We start from the raw sequence: 23,741 nt of genomic DNA, 5'->3' as shown, positions 1-23,741 counted from the left end.
AAAATCATATACTGCGTCTGCGCGAGCATATTCATAAATAACGAGTAACTAACAATAAGCGTGCAAACATGAGATTTCTCTCATGCGCGAGAAGGGACTCTTAGGTATTCTAGGCCGTTACGTCTAACCACCTATCCTAAAGTCAACGAGCTCTGATACCAATCTGTAACACCCCGACCAAAGGCGGATTATACATCGGGGCGCCACATATTGTTTCATTACTCGTGACACTATTGGGTGTCAATATTTAATAAATACATTCATTCGCGCACGCGCAGAGTAAACACAAGATAACATAAAGCATCATAAATCAATATATTATAAATCAAAATATTCGAACAGCAATAACTTGTCTTGATACATTTTAATCTAGGTCCAAAAGTAAAAACGTCCTACGTGTTCACAAGCTTCAGAACAGCTACAGCAAACCTGAACATGTGTTAAAATAAACGTCAAACACTTGCGTGTTGGTGAGAAATCAAGTTTAATACAATACATAGATAACAATAAATCTGCGCGCAACATGTGTATGTCTGGTTTTCAACAAGGGTGTAATCTGATCGGGACCAACTCTAAGATTCATAGACTGCCAGTGCTCACAATTGAGCTCACAAACAAGACAAACTGTGCATGTGTAAACAAAAGAGAAAATCATAAACGATAGTTCTCCCGTGTTCATCTAATGGTACCATGAGAACTGCGGAATAGACCGACAAGACGGTTAATGATCCACACATACAAATAAACAGCCAAGTCTACGTCCTCAACACATGGGATACTGCGCGACTAAAGTTCATAAACAGTTTAAGACTCTAAGTTTGTATGAACACATGAACATCCCAAAACATTAAAAGCAAAAAGGGATTAGGTACGAGATTACTCACTTGATAAACGATGCGGTGTAAGATAAAGCAAGAACCACTTTAAACAAGCACAAGTTAACCTATAAATAAGATTATTGTTTTAATGAATTGATTTAAGTCTTGATTATAAGTTAGCATAATTAATAAGTAAATTATTATATATATTACCGGAAAAGCAGGGCAGAACAGGGAGGAAGACGGCGGCAGAGAGGAAGACGGCAGAGAGAGCAAGGAGGAGGTTAAATTAAGTGTTTGTGTGTGATGTGTTAGGAAAAATAATATTGTTATTTATAGAGAAACCTTAGGGAACACAATCCCTAGAAAAGGGGAAAAGATCTCCAAAAAGTAAAAGATTCCAAAAGCAAAAGATATCAAAAGATAAGGCAGCAGCAGGGGGCAAAGGAAAAGCTGACAGGGAACAGTAAAAGGCATGGGCGGTTCAGATAAAGGTACTGGTCAAGCATGGAAAAAGCAGATCTCAAAAGATAATGTCAGTCACTTTTTCTGTCAACCAATGGGGTTGGTGCGCATGCTGCGCCGAAAGTAACTTTTCAGACATAAAGCAGATTAGGTCAACAGCTCAAAAGATAAGACAACACAAAAGCAAACGGCTAGATTAAACAGAAGAAAACTCAAAGGGTTAAACGTGAGAAGGCATCGAGCGCGAAGGCAAAAGTGCGCGAGCGCGAAGGCAGACAGAACCAACCTTAACGCGTCGCGGGAAGAATTATATTTCTAAGCGCGCCGCGGGAAGAACTTCAATTCTAAGCGCGTCGCGAGAAGAACTATATTCCTTAGCGCGTCGCGGGAAGAACAGTATCCATAGCGCGCCGCGGGAAGAACTAAAATCCTTAGCGCGCTGCGGGGACAGTTCGTCTCGCGTATCGCAGTAACAGGTGGTCTTCACGCAGGCTTCCTTGTAAGGGGTCTGGCGCGTGTAGCTGCGCAGACAACCTTAGGCGGGAAGGAACATAGGACAAGCAAAGAGTTAGAAGAAAAAGAGGGAAACAAGGCGTAAGGGCGGGACGGCGACAAGAGGGAAAAGAAGGCGGAAAGAGAGAAGAGGGACGGGACGGCGGAAAGAAAAAGAGAGAAAGAGGCGGGAAGGAAAATATATATTATTATTAAAAGTAAAATATAAGTATAAATATTAAATCATAAAAGAAAGAGATCGGGTCAGAGAAACGGGTACCTGGGTCGGGTCGGATCGGGGCAGATGTCACAATTGGAGCCCAGAGAAGCGCTAAAGTTAAAGCGGGGTTGGGGTACGATTACATTGCCGTACCACACCATTCAATGATAACTACACCAGCTTGCCACACTTTAGCTATAATACTTTTCCAGAGGAAGAAATGGAAGACGGGGTTGGTAGAATACCAAAGCCTGTGAAATTTGTTCCTGTTGCCTCTCAAACTGCTGCTCCAGCCCCATCATCTGATAAATCTGACATCAATGTGTCTTGTGTAGCAGCTAGTGATGTAAATGGTGGTGAATGTGGGACGGTTAACCTGAGTTGTAAGCTAAAAAGAAAGTTAGAACCACGTTTTGAATCATGTGTGGATCTAACCAAAACTATTAACAATCCAGTTTGTAATAAAGTTTGTGAATCCATGTTGGGAAGTTTAAAGCAAGGTCAAATTATGTATTTTGTGAAAATTCAAGTGATGATAGTTGTACAAACGTTTGCAATGAAAATGAATGTTCTTTTTTTGACTCAGATTATGAAACCGTTTATGATGAAACTTTTGCTGAAAAATGTGTCAACGAAAGTAGGCCTGTTGAGGTGAACATATCAAGTTTTTCAACATCAAGTTGTGAGACTGAGGATAATTCATGTAAAAGCCAAAGTTTTTGAAAATAAAAAGGTAAATACTTATTGTAAATATGTTCCACCAAATAAACGATCATTTTCTCAAACAACCAATCAATCAAGAGATCCTCAGTCATACAACTTCTGTGACAACAACTACTATGGTCATTATCAACAAAATTTTGTTGATCCGTATTACACAAATGTGTTTTATAATCATGTTCCTTTCCAATGATCACCTTTCCCACCACACCAACCACATTATAGTTCAAACGAGTTCTATGACACTTCTAGGAGAAAGTGTTGTTTTGTGTGTGGTCACTCTTCTCACCTTGCAAGACATTGCAAACACTGGTTCAAGCAACAGCTTGGTATTCAAAGGCGGCTTAGTCAGTCCCCAAAAGTAGCTTTTAGTAGCCCTGATTCAAGGACTGATCAAGCTGATAGTGAACCTAGTGAAATGGATGTGAGATCCAAAGTAAATATTTTTGATATATAATATTAATTTCATCTTTACTCCTATCTTATTTTTGTTTCAACTTCAAAATATTATGTATATATTTTCGTTATTTTTAAAATATATGAAAATGCCAAAAAGATTTTAAACTTTTATTATGTTCGTACATATTTTGTTAAACCTTGTTTTATTCAAAATCATGTGTTTTGTTGTCAAGGTCGTTCATGCAAAGTTTGTTGGAAATCTGGGACTTAAACAAATCATTTACAAGTTGAGAGACTGAAATTGGGAGGGTCTTTGAACAAATTCTTCTTTGCCCCTCGAGAGGGTCTGTGAACGAATCTTATTCGTTCTAAGTTTTGTGCAGTTATACATGGACATGTAGATCAAGATCAAGTCTGATTGGAGTTGCAGATGTTGAAGCACTTAAAAGAAAACGAGAACGTGAAAGTTGGTGGTTGAACCTAAAGATGAACTGATTGTGTCTGAAGACAAGGAATGAAACCAGTCGGCTCAAGAAAGTCAACAATAGAAAATTAGATGTCGAGCCTCCCGCATCTGATGTTTCTAAAATTTGCTGTTGCCGATCCTTCCCAGAAAATAAGATAAGAACTGGAAAATAAAGAACTGTTCAAGATCCAATCTGGTTCAAGATCCTGGATCAAGACAAGTACTAAGTTTCAAGAAATAAAGACGAAGCAAAGAATTTGACGAATGTTCCACGACATACTCAATCCTAGAGGGAGATTGTAGGGCCAATATTATATATTGTTTTTAGGATTGTATATGTCGTTTTATTTTGCTTTAGTCGGTGTAGTACGTACTCGGTACGTTTATTTTGTAAGTTTATTGTGTAAACTTTGGAGAAATGAGGACCCTATATAAAGGGCACTTTACCCATTTCTCCATAACCTTTTCTAACTCTTTCACAACTCTTGGAAATAAAAAGAATTTCTCTCTCTCTATCTTCTTCTTCTTTCTTTCAAGAAAATAAACCAAACAAACTAAGATCCGAGATCCGAGTGTCGTTGGTGATTTCCGCTAACCAACAACACGGATTGATCCGAGTCAAGTCTTGAGATCCATCTAGAGGACCTACAAGATGGTGAGAGGCTCCTTGTGTATGAGCATGCATCTAACAAAAGCCTAGATCGCCATTTAAACTCCACTACTCTCACTTGGACACGTCTCAAGACATGCCTTGATAGTGCAATTGGTCTAGCCTACCTTCCTGATGACAAGGGTACCCGACAAAGAGTTCTCCACAGTGATGTGAAAAGTGCCAACATTCTGCTAGATGACAATTGGAATGCTAAACTCTCTGACATGGGACTTTCAAAAATAGGACCTGCTAATCAACGTCACATGGTTCTTATCACCAACGTTGTGGGCACCCCTGGTTATTGTGATCCCCAATATATGGAAACGTACTCCCTAACCAAAGAATCAGACATACGCTCTTTTGGGGTCGTCTTATTCGAAGTCCTATGTGGAAAACTGTGCTTTAAATGGACCAACGGTCACATAGAGATTTTAGTGCTTATGTGGAAACAAAGCTACATACACAAGAAGTTAGACCAGATCTTACACCACCAATGGACCCGACTGCTTTGGAAACATTTTCAGGCATTGCATTCCAGTGTTTGCACTATTCTCGTGAAAAAAGGCCAACAATATCTCTTCTTCTGGAAAGACTCGAGATTGCACTTAAGTTTCTGAAGATTCATGATATGAATTTGGCGTATGATGCGGGAGCTCCTCCGGAATTCAGACGCGCTGATGAATTGAGTGTAGTTGTCCCCAAAGCCAAAGGGCTCTTTCTTAAGGCTGAGGGGTGTGGGGGGCTCCAACGGGGGCGCGAGTGGGGGCTCCAGCCAATAATATTGTGACGTGTGGCAGAGAGAGAAACTGGATAAGGTGGGTGTTGGAGCCCCCGCTGGAGCCCCTGGCCCTGGTGTGGAGGGGCTCCAGCAGGGGCTCCAGCGGATTTTTTTTTTATTTTTTTATAAATATATTCAAAAAACGTATTATTAAAAAAACTCATAAATTATTAAAAAAAACACACATTTTTTTTAAAATTCAAATTACAAAAAAAAAACATACTAAAAATTAAACAAACAATAATACTTAATAATAACACTAATCTAATACAAGATCATCGGGTCGCCCCGCCCACAAATGTTCAACCAACTCATGTCGAAGATCCCCGTGTATCTCACGGCTCTTGATATTTGCTATGTTATGAAGTTTTTGTTGATCACTGATTGTGGACGGTTGTGGCGGAATGTCACCTTGGTAGTTTTGGCAGATAGCTTTGCCCTCGTCTTCTAACGTCATGTTGTGTAGGATCAGACACGTGTAGACGACGTCCGTTATCCTCTCCCGAGTCCAATAACGTATCGGGTTCGCCAGAACATAATATTGTTTTTTTATAGCTCCAAAAGCTCTTTCAATATCTTTTCTAGCAGACTCTTGCTTCTTCGTAAAATACTTCCGTTTGTCGGCGATTGGATCTGTAAAAGCTTGAACTAACAAAGCCCATTCGTTGTAAATACCATCGACCAGATAGTACCCGTACTTGAAGAGTTCTCCATTTGCAACAAAAGATTGAGGTGGTTCAACCCCGTCGATAAGGTCGTTGATCAAATTTTACTGATCGATAACATTAAGATCGTTATTTGACCCAGCAACACCAAAAAAAGCATGCCAAAACCAAAGATCCTGTGACACCGCCGCCTCAAGTATAAGGGTCGGCCCTTCATGATCACCACGGTGGAACTGACCTCGCCAGGCCGTTGGACACATAGCCCATCCAACATGCGTACAATCGATGCTACCTAGCATCCCAGGAAAACCATGTTTTTCTGCGTGCACCTCATATATGCGTTGGATGTCATACATTGTAGGTTTACGCAGATATCTCCGAGCGTAAGTCGATATGACTCCTACGTACAATATACATTACAAAATGTAATAAATATTTAATAAAAAGTAAAATTAATGTTTTTTACCTTGGCAGGAAAAATGAAGGGATTCACGTGCAACCCTTTTCGACATCTGTAAATACTCATCCAAAGCGTCCGACGAGATGCCGTACGCTAATTGACGGATAGCAGCCGTGCATTTTTGAAGAGGGGTAAAACCGGGGAGACCCCTAGCATCCTCCCTTTGTTGAAAAAAGGGATACCGTGCCTCTAAATCACTTGCTATACGCATGAACAATTGTCTGCTCATTCGGAAACAAGTTCGAAAATCCGACTCCGCATATACCGGTTGAGGGCTAAAATAATGCCTAATCAAAGTATCGTTAGCACCCGATCGATCACGATCACGAGGTGGTGCTCTAACCCTCGGGAGTCGAGGTTGATGGGTTTGATTTTGCAAGAGATTGACCACGGTTGCGGTCAAAACTCCCCCTACATGAAGAAGCAAATAATCCTCTTCGGAGGAGTCGGAATCAGACGAGTACGACGACATTATTTTTAAAAAAAAAATTGGAAAGATGGGTTGATTTTGGGTTTTTTTTTGAAATTGTGGTAATTGATTTATATGAAATTGGTTATATATAGGAAGAAAAAACTTTTTTTTTATTAAATTATGAGCCCAACGGCTCAATTAAATGGTCCAACGGCTCTTTCACGTCTCCCAAAGACCCTTTACGCCATATGCCTCCCGCTAGCAGGCTTGCGCCCGCCTTGTTTTTCGCGCTCGCGCCCCTCTCGCGCCCCTCTCGCGCCTCGGTGGTGTGGTGCTCGCGCCTGGGGGCGCGAGCGGAGGGGCTCTCGCGCCCCCGCTGAAGCCCCACACCCCTCAGCTTTAAATGGACCAACGGTCACATAGAGATTTTAGTGCTTATGTGGAAACAAAGCTACATACACAAGAAGTTAGACCAGATCTTACACCACCAATGGACCCGACTGCTTTGGAAACATTTTCAGGCATTGCATTCCAGTGTTTGCACTATTCTCGTGAAAAAAGGCCAACAATATCTCTTCTTCTGGAAAGACTCGAGATTGCACTTAAGTTTCTGAAGATTCATGATATGAATTTGGCGTATGATGCGGGAGCTCCTCCGGAATTCAGACGCGCTGATGAATTGAGTGTAGTTGTCCCCAAAGCCAAAGGGCTCTTTCTTAACACAAGCAAAACGGTATTCAGCTACTTTGCTTCTTAATTTTTCTTTTAATAAAATTGGAAATGGTAAATACTTATTATAGAATGTTAGCTTATTATTAGTATGATTTATATAAAGGTCCTTTGAAGTCCAATTGCCAATTTCCTTCATACATCTTTGTTTCAATTGCTAATTAAATTTGCTAAACAGAAAGATGATGGAGGCAGCAGCGCTGCCATAGCCGAGAAAGGAGCGGCACATCTACAGGCGAATGTGAACGAAGATTTCAGAAAAAGCACTCATGGCAGTGATTATAAGACATTGGAAATTGAGGATGAAATTGCAACAAAAAGATCTAGAGAAGACGTTACAAAAATTATGGAGAATTTGAAGTTAAATTAAATGGCATTTCGCCCAATTATATATATTGGTTTGCAAAAAGGTGCTCTTCTCTTGAGTCTGAGTCCCGTTATGTGACTATAATTTTTTAGTATCTACTTTTAAGAATAATTTTCCCCAATTAAACTTCTATGAATATTTTAATATTCATCTTAGACTATTTTGAACTATACTTTGGGTGGCCATCCTATATATCAAACTTAGCTTTTAGACAAAACTAGTATTTTGTCCAGCGCGTTGTGTCAGGGAGGTCGTTAAAATTCAGGCGGTGGTAAAACGTAAGCGTTGTCGGTCTCAAGCATTGAGACGGTTAGTCGCTACGAATTTGTTCGTTTTCGGTTACGTGTGTTATTGTACTAGAACTAAAACAAAAAAAAAATCTTGAGATGGACCAATGGGGTGGAGTCGGTCGATAAAACTCGATCGTTGGTAAAACCCCACCGTTATCGATATCGAGCGTTGAAGCGGTCAGTCTACACGAATTCGGTCAGTTTCCGTCATGTTCATTACAGTACCAGAACTAAAAAAAAATTAGCAACTAGTTGTTTTTCGTTACGTTCGCTATGGTACTAGAACTAAAAAAACTGCGATGAGTTTACGCAAATCCAGTCGGTTTCCGTCATGTTGTTACAATACCATAACCAACACAAAACGTTAACAAAATTGGTTTTTGATCGATTTTTGTTACATAGGTTATGAACTTGAACTAAAAAAACAAACAAATACCATAAATAAGGTGCTGTGCAAAGTGGCTCAATAGATAGGGTCTTTGTGACACCAAAATTCCAAATTATTATAGACAAGTTCTCTTATACATAATAATGGTACCTTATTAAAAATGAGATTGTTTCTGGTCACACAAATCAAATTAAGTATTAAATAGCTAACATAAGACAATCATAATAAACTTGTAGCTCCCGAAAAGAAATACATCTCATAACCAATCAATAAAAAGCCATGTTCTAGGAAAACATAAACCTGGCCGAAGTAAAAAGTTAACTTAAATAAAAAACCCATATGTTGCAATAATAGAGGCTCAAACCCTGTTAGACAAGTAACAACTTTTAAAGCTAACAACGCAACCACCCGCCAGCAACGAACTCTTTGATCAAATACAAAACTTATATCTAATATACAAAAACATTAATAAAGCACTTTGTGACGCCAAACTTCTTATTTATACTAATTATATAATTATTCAACATTTAATTAATTTCACAAAACAGTTGGAATAGATTTCCATAAAAAAACAAATCCTTGCCTATAATTCATGAAGTAAATAAATGAAATTCTGATAAAAACTTGTTTAACATAAAATTTCAAATATTTAATTATTTCACTTACTCAAAATTTAGTGGGCTTCTATTTCAAGAATTGAGCTTCAGAATTGTGGGCAGACCAAAAGACTATTCCCATTTTAGTAGCATTGGTCCATTGGACATTTCTTTAACTTGCATAAAAAGAATTAAGAATGAATATTTTATGGATTTTCCCTATTAAAGCACGCCCTTTCTCATTAAATTACTAGCTTCAGAACCCGTATGATTTACGGGATGCTTAAAAGAAATATAATTAAACTATATAACTTAAATGATTATATTTAATAAAAAAGAAGCCTATATTTTATCAAATTAAATGTTTTTATAAGTTTGAATTATATTTTTTAATGAAATATTCGTATGAATTCACAGTGTATTTTCACACAATTTTTTTATATCAATGAAAAAGATGCACGTATTAATTTTATAAGTTGTAATTATATTTTTTTTAATGGAATGTTAAATTCCAACAAAAGATTATAATATGCTTCATTATGAATGATATAATAAAAACATCATATATAAAATTAAATGAATAAAATACGTTTTTGTATTACAGTTTTGAAAGAGATGGATGAAAACTCCATGGATTCATAAAGGTTGAATTAATATGTGAGAATAAAATTGTTATTCGCTCATAATTCCTCCGTATTTATCATCTTAGATCTATAAATTGATTTAATAAAAAGAAGCTAGATCTGATTTCATTAAATATAAATATTTCGATTGTATTGACATAAACATCCGCATATTTTTAATCCATATAATTTATGTAATTATTATTTGATTAATTAATGTGTTGATATGTTTTGATTACGCTAATATAAATATGTTTTCATTAAAAAGAGAAAATAGTTTGAGCGGGAAAAACTTATGCTATGAATGAATCTCCAAGTGACACATGTCACAGTTATTTTCTTTTATTAGAATAGGTATATTACTATAATAATATAAATAAGAACTTTGGTGCCGCAGGTGGCCTATTGGGCCACTTGGCGGCATCATATTGGTCGATTAATTTTGTTTTTTAGTTAAGCTACCATAATAAATATAATGGAAACCGACTAAACGTTAATTATTCTTTTTTTTTGTTTTAGTTCCAGTACCATAACAAACTTGAACCGACCAAGTTCATGCAGACTCGCGACCTTATTTAAAGCCCATGACCGACAACGCTCGGGTTTTACCAATGCGGAAGTTTACTGACCGACCCCCCCCCCCCCCAAATAAAAATTGGTCGTTGGTCCACCTCATTTTTGAAATTTTTTCATTTTTTAGTTCCGGTGTCGTAACCGACCGAATTCGTGTCAAGTTACCGCCTCAATGCTCGGGACCACAACGATTGGGTTTTACCACCGCTCGGGTTTGCCAACCAAATAAACATTGTCTTAAATATTTTGTTTTCTTATATGTTAATGTTTTTATATGTTAATTTGACGAAGTAATACTTTGGGTTTTAACGCTCAAATTTTATCAATGGTGTATATATCATAACGAACGCAGCTGATACTGACCGAATTCGTGGCGATTCATCGTCGTAACGCTCGGATTTTACCAGCGTTCGTGTTTCAACGCTGGAGTTTTTGTCAGCTGTCCCGGCGCAACGCGCCAGGTGGAAAAAACTAGTTATAAATAAATCACAATATAATCGTCTTGTGTAAAGTGTATAAATCTAGTTTGATTTCTCGCAGCTTCAAAAGCTTATATTTAATAAGTGATTTTCTTTGGATAAGAAAAATAAAATTCAAATTACTAAACAATTTGCAATTTAAAAACTTCACCATCATTATATATAAAATATAACAAATAAAACACAATCATGTTACAACTCTATATAGTCTCCATCATAATACAAATCCCCACATATAAATATACAATCAAGTTGCATACACAATAGACATAGACATAGTCTTCCCAAACTTAAATTGTTAAGCAAGAACATAACCAGGATTCGGCATCACTTTGGGGGACATAGGTGGCTAAATGAAGGAAGATTGAGATCTTTGTAATTTCCAATTCGATCCTAAGGGCGTCCGGGTTTTACCGGTACCAGTGGGCCTTCGGGCATGTGGGTTTTCTCCGGAACTGGAGATAAATTGGAGGCGATTAAGGGCTCTGTAATGCTAGGTTGGGCAAGCTGGCGGTGGCCTTTTGCAATTAAGTCAAGCCGTACGGAGTACCTAAGCATTCTATGTTTATTGGCGGTTAAAAAAAAATTTTAATTCTATTCTATTCTATTTTGGGTTTCTCTCTTTGTCAGTCCTTGTTGTCCCAAGCCTGTAACAAATTTTGTTTTTTAGTCTTTGTCCTTAATGGAAGTTTCCCTTGCTGGTAAAATAATAGAAAAAAAAAATCCTGTATCCAAAAGCTTTTGCTTGTTCTCTGCCAGCACCGACGGATAGCTCAAGGCTCTGCCTTTTCAAATACAAAGAATAAAACACACCCTCTTTAGTGTTGGTTCTTACATTACATTGCCTTTTAGGTTTTCAACTTTTAATTGAGTAGAATACTTGATCTGAATCCCTCTTGGTTTTATTTGAATCATAAATTATTATGGCATCAGTCACCAAAGAGTTTGAATACCTTAAAATCCATTTGGAAGAGTTAAGAAAAGCCACCAACAATTTTGATAGCAAAGTTATAGGAGTTGGTGGATTTGGGAAGGTTTACGAAGGAGAAGTCTCTCACTCAAAGGGGCGAAGCATGGTTGCTATTAAACGTCTGAATCGTGAATTTGGGCAAGGAGATCCGGAGTTCTGGAAGGAGATAATGACGCTTTCCCGTTACACACATACTAATCTCATCTCTCCTCGGGTTTTGTGACGAGGATGATGAGAAGATTCTTGTGTACGAGCACGCGTCAAATGGAAGTCTTGATCGTCATTTGAGCTCTACTGCTCTCACGTGGACACAACGCCTCAAGATATGCCTTGATGTTGCAAGAGGGCTAGCCTACCTACATGATCACAAGGACACCCAACAAAGGATTCTCCATAGGGACATAAAAAGTGCGAACATTCTCCTAGATGACAACTGGAATGCTAAACTTTCAGACATGGGGCTTTCAAAACTAGGGCCTGCTAATCAATTACACACGGTTCTTTTCACCAATATTGTAGGCACCCCTGGTTATTGTGATCCCCAGTATATGGAGACATACGCCCTAACTAAAGAATCAGACATTTACTCTTTAGGAGTGGTTTTATTTGAAGTCCTATGTGGGAGATTATGCTTTAAATACACCAATGGTTATCCTTTAGAGATTTTAGTGCCTATGTGGAAACAAAGCTATCAACATAAGAAACTAGAACATATTATCTTTAAAGATCTCACACCACCAATGGACCCATCAGCTTTGGAAACATTTTCAAGCATTGCATTCCGGTGCTTGCACAACTCTCATGAACAACGACCAACAATATCTCTTCTTGTTAAAAAGCTTGCGATTGCACATAAGTTTCAGAAGCATCATGAAATGAAACAAGCTAAAGGCATGGTAACTTCTAGGAAATCCAGTTGCGTTGATGAAGTGGCCGTGCTATTCTCCAAAGGCAGAGGACTCTTTCTTAACATGGGCAAAAAGGTAATTAGCTAGTTACTTTGCTACTTTTTTTTAGTAGTTTTTAACTATGGTTTTTTTTCTTTTTAAAAACCATCTATCGAATACATATGATTTTGCCATTTCCGTATGAATAGTAGCATTATAGTATCAAGTCACCATATGTACAAGCCAAAATCGAGCGTTACATGTATGAACAATTTTTCTTAGTCTCAATTTCACCTCTTATTATTTTTTTAGGTATATTGGTTTTTAATGATCCCAACTATTGCCTTTTGGTCACTGCTGGTCCCAACTAATGAATTGGCTACTAATGGTCCCAACTTTTAAAATATTTGTTTCTAACTTTCCGCGACTAATAGAATCCTAACGTCATTAGTTTCAGGCCGTCGGGAAAACGGTTTTGGCCAGAAAACTCAATTTTTTTCCCGAAAACTCAGCATTTTCGTCCCAGACATCTTGGTAACTTCGTATCGGACCTTTAGGAACCTTTTTCTAGTAAAAGCCCCAATTATTGAGGTCGTCGGAAACCTTAGAACGATCGTTGGAATCGGTTGATGGTGCTCAAAGTGGTGGTAGTTGGTTAGCGGTGAGTCAATTGGCGGTGGTTGCGGGGTGTTCAGGTGGTGTTTTCCTGCAACAAATTTGAATTTTCTGGCCAAAAACGTTTTCCCGACGACCTGAAACTAACGGGGTTAGGATTCTGTTAGTCGCGGATCATAAGGAACAAATACTTTAAAAATTGGGACCGTCAGTAGCCAATTCATTAGTTGGGACCAGCAGTGACTAAAAGACAATAGTTGGGACCATTAAAAACCAATAGACCTTTTTTTATGGTTTTTCAACCGATGTAAAACATGTGTTGATATCTTTTTGGCATATTATTATTTATGGCTTTATTTTCTTAGGTTTTCACTTCCTGTTGATACCAACTGAATATCCGTTGCAGCGAGCGAGTTTTGTCCACTAGTTACAATAGATTTTCACAAATTATATCTTTTTAATATAATGTATCCTAATAATTTGCTTCATATTTGTTTGTTTCTTGTTTTAGAAAAGGGAAAAGGCTGGTGTTAGAAAAGCAGGAAAATTTTTAAACTTTGATTATACAACGAGTTTCACAGTCGATGATCTTTTGAACGCATCAGCCCAGGTAATGGGTGAAAACACTTACGGAACTTATTATAAAGGAACATTGTCAAATGGTCATCACGTTGCCGTAAATAGATTGAGAGGAAATTTTACTAAATATCAGTCACTAGTCGAAGTTGAATTATATTTGCTTGGTAAAATTAGGCATCCGAATCTTTTGGCTATGACGGCTTATTATTTGCACCCAGACGAAGCCAACTTTCTCGTTTATGATTACACACCTAAAGGAAGCCTTGCTGCTTTTCTTCATGGTAAGCAAATATACTTTGTTTAACGGCCAATCATCTCTTAAATCCTCCTAACCTGTCTGCATCAGGGTTTGAACCCTCGACCTCCAAAGGGATGGAGCACCCATTCAGTAATATTCCTTTTGTAAAGGAGTAAAGATATTGATTTTAATTTATAAGTACATTTAATGAAAGATTTTCTTGTATATTACAAGAGCAAGATTACATAAATCGGTAACGAAGTACTTTATATTTCGTATTTAAGTAGTTGTTTTTCTTAAATTGAATACAGATCCGGTATACAAACAATGTGTAGATTTGCCAACAAGAATGCATATAGTAAAAGGAGTGGCAAGAGGTTTGCATAGCCTCCACACTTGTTACAATATCATCCATGGAAATCTAACATCAAACAATGTTTTGCTCGACGAGAACATTAACCCCAAGGTTTATGATTTCGGGCTATCACAGCTCATAACAGCTGCTACATACTCAACTACGATATCAACAACCGGGGTTCTTGGCTACCATGCTCTTGAGGTTACCAGGCTAAACAAACCTTATACAAAAGTCGCCGATGTCTATAGTTTGGGTGTGATAATGTTAGAAATCTTAACCGGGAAGTCACCAAGAGAGGTCAAGGATCTTGATTTACCACAATGGGTGCATTTGATGGTAGGAACAAAGTGGACTCTTGAGGTTTTTATCAGGATCTGCTGAAAGATGCTTATACAGTTAATGATGGTGCACTGTTGAATAGTTTTAAACTAGCATTGGATTGTGTTTCTAGAGCTCCACTGGATCGGCCGGATATTCGGATGATTCTTCATGAGTTGGAACAGTTTATACCAGAAACCACCACAAGTTCCAGGGATGATGGTAGCCCTGTGTGAAGAGTATATGTTATACGGCGTATAACATATACTCTGGCATATAACATATTATACTCTTCACACCCTGGACCTTGATCAAGCTACACAAATTGGAGGTATTAGAGATGGTGTATATTATAATTATGTTATTGTAGTTTCAAGTCAATCAGTATCTGTTTTGTTGTATAAAGAAGTTTGCGTTGAATATTAACATGAATTAGTTACACTAATGATCCCCTAGTGATGTGATATTGCACCCAATGTTTTCAGACCCGGCCCGGACGTCGACGTGGACGACTTACCGGGTCAAAGGTCGGACCGACCCGGGAGAACGGACCGGCGTTTGACCCGGATGACGTCATAAATAATTTAAATATATATTTACATATATATAATTCATATACATATAAAATAATAATAATAACCAAAAATAATAATAATAATAACAAACTTTAACTTTTTTAAATATATGTGATTTATGTTTGATCAATAGAGACATCAATGAAGCTTGGTTGGTTGGCTTATGAAGTAATTATTAAAGCTTCTATCTCTAAAATGACCCAAGTTCAAATCCTGACATACACATTTCATTTTGGATTTAATAACCGCCGACGGGCCGGGCCGGGTATCAAAACACTAATTGCACCTATGCCTCCATGTATTTTTAAATGAGGAAATACCATAAAAACCAACATACTTTCCGTAATTGGATAAAACGCGTGTTGGTCCATCTAAAATTATCATATAAATGTTTGTTTATAGTTAATTATAAACGTTGAATTATAGCTTTCATTTACTCAAGGGTTTGCCATTAAGACAACTTTTGAATTGTTAATATGGTGTCGCTACAAACTTTACAACGGGATTGCTCAAATTTTGGTTACACACTTTCAACTAAATTTTCAAAAATCAATGTCAAGGTGGGTCTGCCCCTGAAGACAACACCTTAGATCTATTGGTAATCTAGGACATACACCGCGCCAATTGTGATCTTCATGCATTTATGATCTATTCCAAGTTTAACATAAAATAGAATTATAGAGTATATGTTCTTTCTATATCAAGAGAAAAGTTTTTAGTGGCGTTACTGGTTAACAGTAAGACGTTTGCAATGTATTAAACATGGTTATGCGTTTTTAATGTTGTTGCAAGTTTTGCAAGAGCAACTTTTGGGAGAAATCTATTAAACATATTTGCTGGTTGTTTTATAGTAGAATTAATTTCTTAACCAATAGTATTTTTTTTTCTATAGTAGTTTGTGTAAACTATCAAGTAAAAAGGTGATAGTTATCGTTAAGGAAAAATAAACAAAGGTGAATAGATAAGTCTTTTGTGGAGTGTATGTACACCACGTGTCATTAAGTGGTTGGAATATTCAAGCTTAAAATAAGAACATTCGCAATGTTAAAGGTGTTTTTATTTTCAAACAACTCCATATTATCACCATCTCACAACCTCTCCTCTTTTCTTTCATTAACACACTAGTTTCAAACTCCTTACAAACATACCAACATAAGAGTATTCACATCATATCCCTTATAATTTGTAAGGGGTGTTTTTATAATGTATAGAGTGTTTAGAGTAGTAGAGAGAAAATATCATGATTTTGCTGTATATTTGAAAAATTATTATTCATCTCATATAATTTTTTTAATACTTTTTGAAATTAGTTGTGAATGATGCAGAGAGAAAATGTAATTATAAAAATATAAAAATATTATTTAATTGAAAAGAAGAGTAAAAATGTAATGATTTTTAATGTGATCTTAGATTTAAAGATAAATGAACGGATGTGAATGCTCTAACATCTCCTTACACATTATGAACTTTAAAAGTTGTTTTTTTCCATTCACAAATAATGGCATCAGTAATGAAAGAGTTTGAGTATCACATCCCAACCTACGACGGAATATGTCGAGGCACAACTTATGCATTGTAACTCGAGACACTATTAATAATTACGGTTGGGTTTTAACAAGATTATCAAAGTGATAAAACCTTACTTTTACAAAAAACGCAGCGGATAAATGTTTTAAATCTTGTTAGTTTATAGTGTATAAAACCAATTTTATACATGCAAAACCCAAACCCGGATCCAAATACGAAATACATACTATCAAACACATGCATGTCACTATAAGTCCATGCATGTTAAGACTACCTTTCAAAACCAAGGAAATGTGAAAGGGATGATGAATGGTAGGCTAGAACTTCAAGGTAGGAGTTCCTCAAGCTTGTATACCCTACAAGCCTTCAAGCAAACACCTTGTAGCTAGGATTTGCACTCAAAAATTTTCTTCCTCCATTGGCTCCTCCTCTTGGCCGAAAATTAGAGAGAAAAAGAGAGAGAGTGGAAAACTTTTTGTTACTTGTAAAAAAAATAAGAGTGAAAGAGGAAGTAAGTGTGTATCTTTTAGCACCACCCATGGCACCAATTAGAAACCTTGCATGTCTCCACTAACATTTGAAATAACAATAAAATAATAAGAGAGAAAGAGATTCCTTCCTTAGTATTATTATTATTTTTTAAACTTCCATTTATATATTTGTATTATAAAACTTATTACTTATAAGTCTAACACAATATATAGGCAACATGCTAGGTAACCATTTTCACATATTGTTATTTAATCATCTTAAGTAACACTATGAAATGTTCTCTCTCAAAATATAAATCATCCATATGATTTATTCATTTCACAAGTACATTGTATTTAGAAACCCTTTTCCAAATAACATAAGTGTCAATATTTATTTACTTATGATCATATCATATATAAACAAATATAATTGGTGTTTGTCTAGCTTGTTATTGGGTATGACCCGACTTGGATCATAACGTACTAGCCACATCAATTATAATATGTGTCTTGGGCAGACCGAGTCCAACAATAATGACAATAACTAATTAGTTTATTTCATAAATCTAAGTACATCACTTTATAAACAAAAAACAATCCATCAAACAAAACTAGTTTTTTATTTGATAACCTAAAGTCCGACTAAATGTCTTCTCAAACACCTGATTCTTCTACTAGCAAACCTGTAACATGCGTAAAAATAGAGTTTGATCAACATAAAATTGAGTGAGCAATATACAAGTTTAGGCATGCAATTATATTGTAAATCAAAACAACTACATCATTAATGATATACAACAAATTACCAAATAAAATAGATGTGGACCCTTTTAGTCTAGCATAAATCCAGCTTACCTATGCATACCAGACGAGGTGGCCCAGCCGCCAAACAATAAAAATAAATACATAACCATATGACATGTCATGTCATCGATAAGCAATAAATTCATAAATACATAATATCGAATTGTGGTTGATGAGATATAGACGTATATAATAAAGTTTGATGGGTATGGTATTCATGTTACCCCTAAAAGTAAAAGATGAAAAATGGTGTGAATTAATTACCTTGAAAGTAAGTGAGTGGAGAGGTATATAATATAATAACTTGAACTATGAGATAAGCGAGCTGATAATCAAACCCAACCAAAAATCCCTAACATGAGGTTAAAACCATAAATAAATTAGAACAATGATAATTAAATGGAATAATCAATTAAATCTGAGATTTTTAAGCGAAAGACAGAAAGTTTGATTTTAAGCGAGTGTTCGGTTCGTATTCTGATGTGTGGGTGAAATGATAAATTACAAGATAAATTATTTAACCCGGTTGAACCTCTCGGTAAAACCCGATTCAATTAGTCGTATCATTTTTTAAACGAATCTGGTAAGAGTTAGAAACTGGTTTTTAAAACATTGGTGTGTATAAATTGAAAAAGGTGACAAAAAAAATTGAAAAAGAAAACGAGTACGCGGAAAGGTACGCGTGCTGCACGTTGGTGTACTCGTTTAAACTTTTTTAGTTTTATTATTATTTTTTTAAAATTCAATCTATAGTCTATAACTAGAAATTTAGTAGTCAACTGTATCTTGCATAACTCTGTTTTTCCTTTTTTAAATAAATCTTTCAGACCCTTCATTTCCGTAGCCTCCATTCCACAATTAAAATATTATTACTATTATTCATTCTAGGTTTCTGCCCAATCGAGTTCTGGGATCTGAAGTTACTCGGTCAACCCAAAGCATTCTCAGGTATTCAAAACCGGTCTTGATTTAAAGTGTTCGATATTCTTCTTAACATTAGATCTACGTTATAACTCAATACTAGACGGGTGTCCGCGCAATGCAGCGGAAACGCAAACTTTCGTAATCCCTTTTGAAATGGATGATGTGAGTCTGTCAAATGCTCATATGTAACAAGTTTATGGGTGTTCAGTTCGGTTTGAAATCATAAAACCGTCCAAACCGGTTATTGGTTTGATTTCATTGTTGATTTTTTCTTTAACTTTGGCCAGCAGTTTTAAATTTTTAAAGATTCGGTTTCGGTTTTTGAAGACAAAAATTCTTAACAGTTTGGCTCGTGGTTTAATTTAAAAGCCATTAAAGCTAGACCGCAAACGTCCTCACGTAAAATATTCTTTTTTTTAAACTGAAAAAACTAGAACATGATACTTAAATTAAAGAGAAAAATATGTTCGTTTTTATGATGCAATTTTTTTTAAAAGAAATATAAACGTATGAAAAAATTATTAAAATAAAATATGGGTAAAAGCTTAAGGTTTAACTGTTTTTTAAAGATTTTATAGTTGAGGGGACAAGATTAAAACTACTTTAAATGAACTTAAATATAGTTTTAGTGTTACAATAATATTTTTGCCCCTGCTCAAAGTTGTATCATATGTTTTCTTACTTTTAAAACTATTAAAACTAATGATGATGTCAAGTTCAAATTTTGATATTGCTAATTTACTAAGGATATAATCTTTGTTAACGATTCAAGTTTTGATCCAAACCCGCAATGACGCAGTGCTTGACTTGACCTACCTGTTGGGCTAGGCTTAGGTGACCCATGAATAATATAACATCTCCTTTGAGGTTTTGAACTTTGAAAGTTATTTCTTTTATCCACAAATATGTAGTGTAAACTTTATTAATACAAAGGCGTTGATATTCTCCTTAACTGAAATATGTTAACTTCCATGTTTCAACTCATCGTTTAAATACTTTTGCGCACAGATGATAAGTAAAATGCCACATTTGTTCTACTTAACAAATCTTTATATAGCTTTTGACATTGTGCTTTTATAAAGAATTATGCACATTTATGATGATGTTGGTTGACTAAGGTTATGATCTTTGTTCAAGTATGCATATTTTATGATGATGTGAAGTTTGTATTTTTCTTTTTGATGATGTTTTGTCAATGACATGAGTCTTGACCCTAACCTGCAATGGCTGTTACCTAAACCCAACCTACCCGTTTTGCCAGGCTTAGGTGTCCCTAAAAGGTCATCAATCTGGAAGTTCGTTTTGGGCCTTCAAAAAAGTTGAGCTGACATGGACAACATGAAATCTCCTTTCAAATTATGAATGTTAAAAGTTGTTTTTATATATTAACCAATAATGGCATCGGTAATGAAAGAGTTTGAACATCTTAAAATTCATCTAGAAGAGTTAAAGAAAGCCACCAATGGTTTTACTAGCAAAGTTATCGGAGAGGGTGGATTTGGGAAGGTATACAAAGGAGAAGTCTCTCACTCTAGGGGGGGAAGCATTGTTGCTATTAAGCGATTGAATCGTGAACTTGGGCAAGGAGACCCTGAGTTCTTGAAGGAGATTGTGATGCTTTCGTGTTACCCACATAGGAATCTTATCTCTCTCCTCGGATTTTGTGATGAGGATGGTGAGAAGATTCTTGTGTACGAGCACGCGTCTAATGGAAGTCTTGATCGTCATTTGGGCTCCAGGGTTCTCACATGGACAAAGCGTCTCAAAATGTGCCTTGATGTTACAAGGGGACTAGCCTACCTTCATGATCACAAGGGTACTCAACAAAGGATTCTCCATAGAGATATAAAAAGTGCCAACATCCTGCTAGATGGCAACTGGAATGCTAAACTTTCAGACATGGGACTTTCAAAACTAGGGCCTGCTAATCAGTTGCGCACAGTTCTTTTTACCAATGTTGTAGGTACCCCTGGTTATTGTGATCCCCAGTATATGGAGACATACGCCCTAACTAAAGAATCAGACATTTACTCTTTAGAAGTGGTTTTATTTGAAGTCCTATGTGGGAGATTATGCTTTAACTACACCAGTGGTCATCCTTTAGAGATTTTAGTGCCTATGTGGAAACAAAACTACAAGCATAATAAACTAGACCAGATTAACTTTAAAGATCTAATTCCGACAATGGACCCGACTTCTTTGAAAACATTTTCAAAAATTGCATTCTAGTGTTTGCACGGCTCTCGTGAACAACGACCGAAAATATTTCTTATTATGAAAAAGCTTGAGATTGCATTTAAGTTACAGGTGGATTGTGAGATGAAACAGGATAATGCTATAGGAACTTCTCGGACATACCTGAACGCATTTCTTTCCAAAGGCAAAGGGCTCTTTCTTGGCAAAAAGGTAATTAGCTACTTTTGCTGTCGCTACTGTTTTTTTTTTTCCTCTTTTAAGATAAATGAAAATGATAAATCGTTATTTAAAGAATGTTTGTTAGCAAATTCGTTTACACCTCTCAAATCATTTAGTTAAGTTTGTACTTTTATTTTAAAAAATTTGTTAGTTTATGCTATGTTATTAATATATAGTTAGAAAATATTTTAACACTTGCACAATTATTAAAATTCCATGTATGTATTTAAAAATATAATTTATTATTTATTGTTTAGCCTCTGGCCTCACACCACCCCGAGTTATTTTTAAAGTCCAAATTTTCATGTTTTGTTATATTTGGGGAGATCCATAACACAAAACTGGCTAGGGAGAATCGGATCGAGTGAAAACAATAATAGTGTGTGCAGTGGATTATTAAAATCCAATATCCCTTAATTTTTTTTTTGAACGGCGACTTTCTTAGTAAAGCGGTATCGCGACCGTAATGCGGCCCCACCACCACTCAGGCCAGACTATGTTGAGATTATCGGGGCCCACGCTGGCATCCAAGTGGCTTGGCGTTCCCGGTAAAACCCAGTTGGCTCACCCCGCCCGAAGACACGACAGGTTTTTATCCCTTAGTTAATATGAATTTGCTAACATTTGTATTTTTCTTTTTAAATTTCAGAGTCAGCAATGGATTTCACCTTTATCCAATAACAATACGACAGGTGGCAAGCATTTGGAACAAAATTATGAGGTTTCTAAATTCACACCTGAAAACAACAATAGTGAAAGGACTGGCCTGAAAATAATAATATTAGACGATGATTATCGCACCGAATTTGAATCAAGGTTTGTTAGGTTGACATAAAAGATCTAAATATATGATTTTGTTCATTTAAATAAATAGTTTACTGAACTTTTATTACTCCACTTTTTATTGTCACATAAACAGGACCAACGATGATAATTTTAAGCCACAGTCTGTTAATGACGTGGAGGATTCTTATGCGGCAGGTAGCAAGCATAAGATAATTAGTGGAAGTTTATATGAGTCTTATAATTCTCTTTAGTATATTGAGTTTTATTAATCACAACTATCGTCTTTTGGTCGCTACCAGTTTTAAATAATGAATTGGCTGCTGACGGTCCTAACTTTTAACGTATTTGTTTCTAGCGGTCTGCGACTAATAGAATCCCAACGTCGTTAGTTTCAGGTAGCCGGAAAAACGTTTTTGGCCGGAAAACTCAAATTTTTTCCCCGAAAACTCAACATTTTTGTCCCACACATCTTGGTAACTTTGTATCAGACCTTTAGGAACCTTTTTTCTATAGTAAAAGCCTCAATTATTGAGGTCGTCGGAAAACCTAGAACCATCGTCGGAATCGGTTGATGATGCTCAAGTGGTGGTAGTTGGTTGGCGGTGAGTCAATTGGTGGCAGTTCCAGTGTCCAGATGGTGTTTTCCGACAACAAATTTGACTTTTCCGGCTAAAAACGTTTTTCCGATTACCTGAAACTAACGGCGTTAGGATTGTGTTAGTCGCGGACCATTAGGAACAAACACGTTAAAAGTTGGGACCGTCAGTAGCCAATTCATTAGTTGAAACCGGCAATGACCAAAAGGCAGCAGTTGAGATTAATAAAAACCAATATACCATTCTCTTTTGATGTAACTAGTAATTACTACCTATTTACTTAAAAATTAAAATTGGCTTCCAGCTTATGTCGAAGGGGTCAAACTCAAAGGAGTTAAGCTTTGAAACCTTCTAAATATTTTCATTAAATAATTAGATCATTATTATTTTAATAATGTAGTTGCTATAGATGCTAACATGTATTATTTTCCGTTACAAGATGGCCCGGGAGTAGACAACTTTCAAATAACTGGAGATGCAAAACCGGGAGGTCAACTTTTAGGTTGTGGGTTTCCCGTACGTGGGACCTCACTATGCATGTTTCAGGTACGGATGCTATATTTTATTATTTACTAATCAGTTACATTATGCAAAGATTGATATATCATTATCATGTATTTGTTTTGCTACTTTGTCAGTGGGTCCGTCATTTTCAAGATGGCACTAGGGAGTACATTGAGGGTAAGTATAAAGTATTTGAAAACTCAAATTTGCCAAAACTTATATGACTAAGTGTGAATAATTGTTCTAAAATATTGTTTTTTTAATCTTATTATTTTAATAAAGAAATGGACAAAAATGTGTTTGCGAATCCACCAACTTGGTTTTGAGTTTTGACCTGCTATCAAACCCGTAATCTTGCTGCCTTTGGTCTGGTTATGAGATATGATGATATTTTACACTTCCCGAATTTTAAAATAAAATATTTGTGTTTAAAAGTGATGAAGCATCAACTCTTGGAATGCGATAAATAAATAGGTGTTTTCTTGGTTAGGGTGTAACCTAGCCATGCCAAGCCCAAGGTTAGCTCGTATAATTTATGAGATTTTGAGCTTGAGCTTGGCTTGTTTCGAGTTCTATTTTA

General features: G+C 36.2%; 2 long non-coding RNA genes across 2 annotated transcripts in view; both read left to right on the top strand.

Annotated features, from left to right (window-relative positions):
• Positions 1 to 21,973, top strand: part of LOC143534489 (uncharacterized) — a 41,506-nt gene extending 19,533 nt beyond the window's left edge. Inside the window, exons 2-3 of the long non-coding RNA XR_013135559.1 lie at positions 20,974 to 21,266; positions 21,925 to 21,973. This is a non-coding gene — a long non-coding RNA (uncharacterized LOC143534489). The remainder of the gene's footprint in view (positions 1 to 20,973; positions 21,267 to 21,924) is intronic.
• A 258-nt stretch (positions 21,974 to 22,231) lies between these two features.
• Positions 22,232 to 23,388, top strand: LOC143534466 (uncharacterized). Its single transcript, XR_013135556.1, has 3 exons — positions 22,232 to 22,256; positions 23,097 to 23,203; positions 23,296 to 23,388. It is a non-coding gene; the product is annotated as an uncharacterized LOC143534466 (long non-coding RNA).
• Positions 23,389 to 23,741: the final 353 nt, after the last annotated feature.

Source organism: Bidens hawaiensis, unplaced genomic scaffold, assembly GCF_021521415.1.
Source record: "Bidens hawaiensis isolate Kalapana, Puna unplaced genomic scaffold, B.hawaiensis_p1.1 tig00010168_1, whole genome shotgun sequence".
Taxonomy (NCBI): Eukaryota; Viridiplantae; Streptophyta; class Magnoliopsida; order Asterales; family Asteraceae; genus Bidens; species Bidens hawaiensis.
This window is presented reverse-complemented; position numbering and strand designations above follow the sequence as displayed.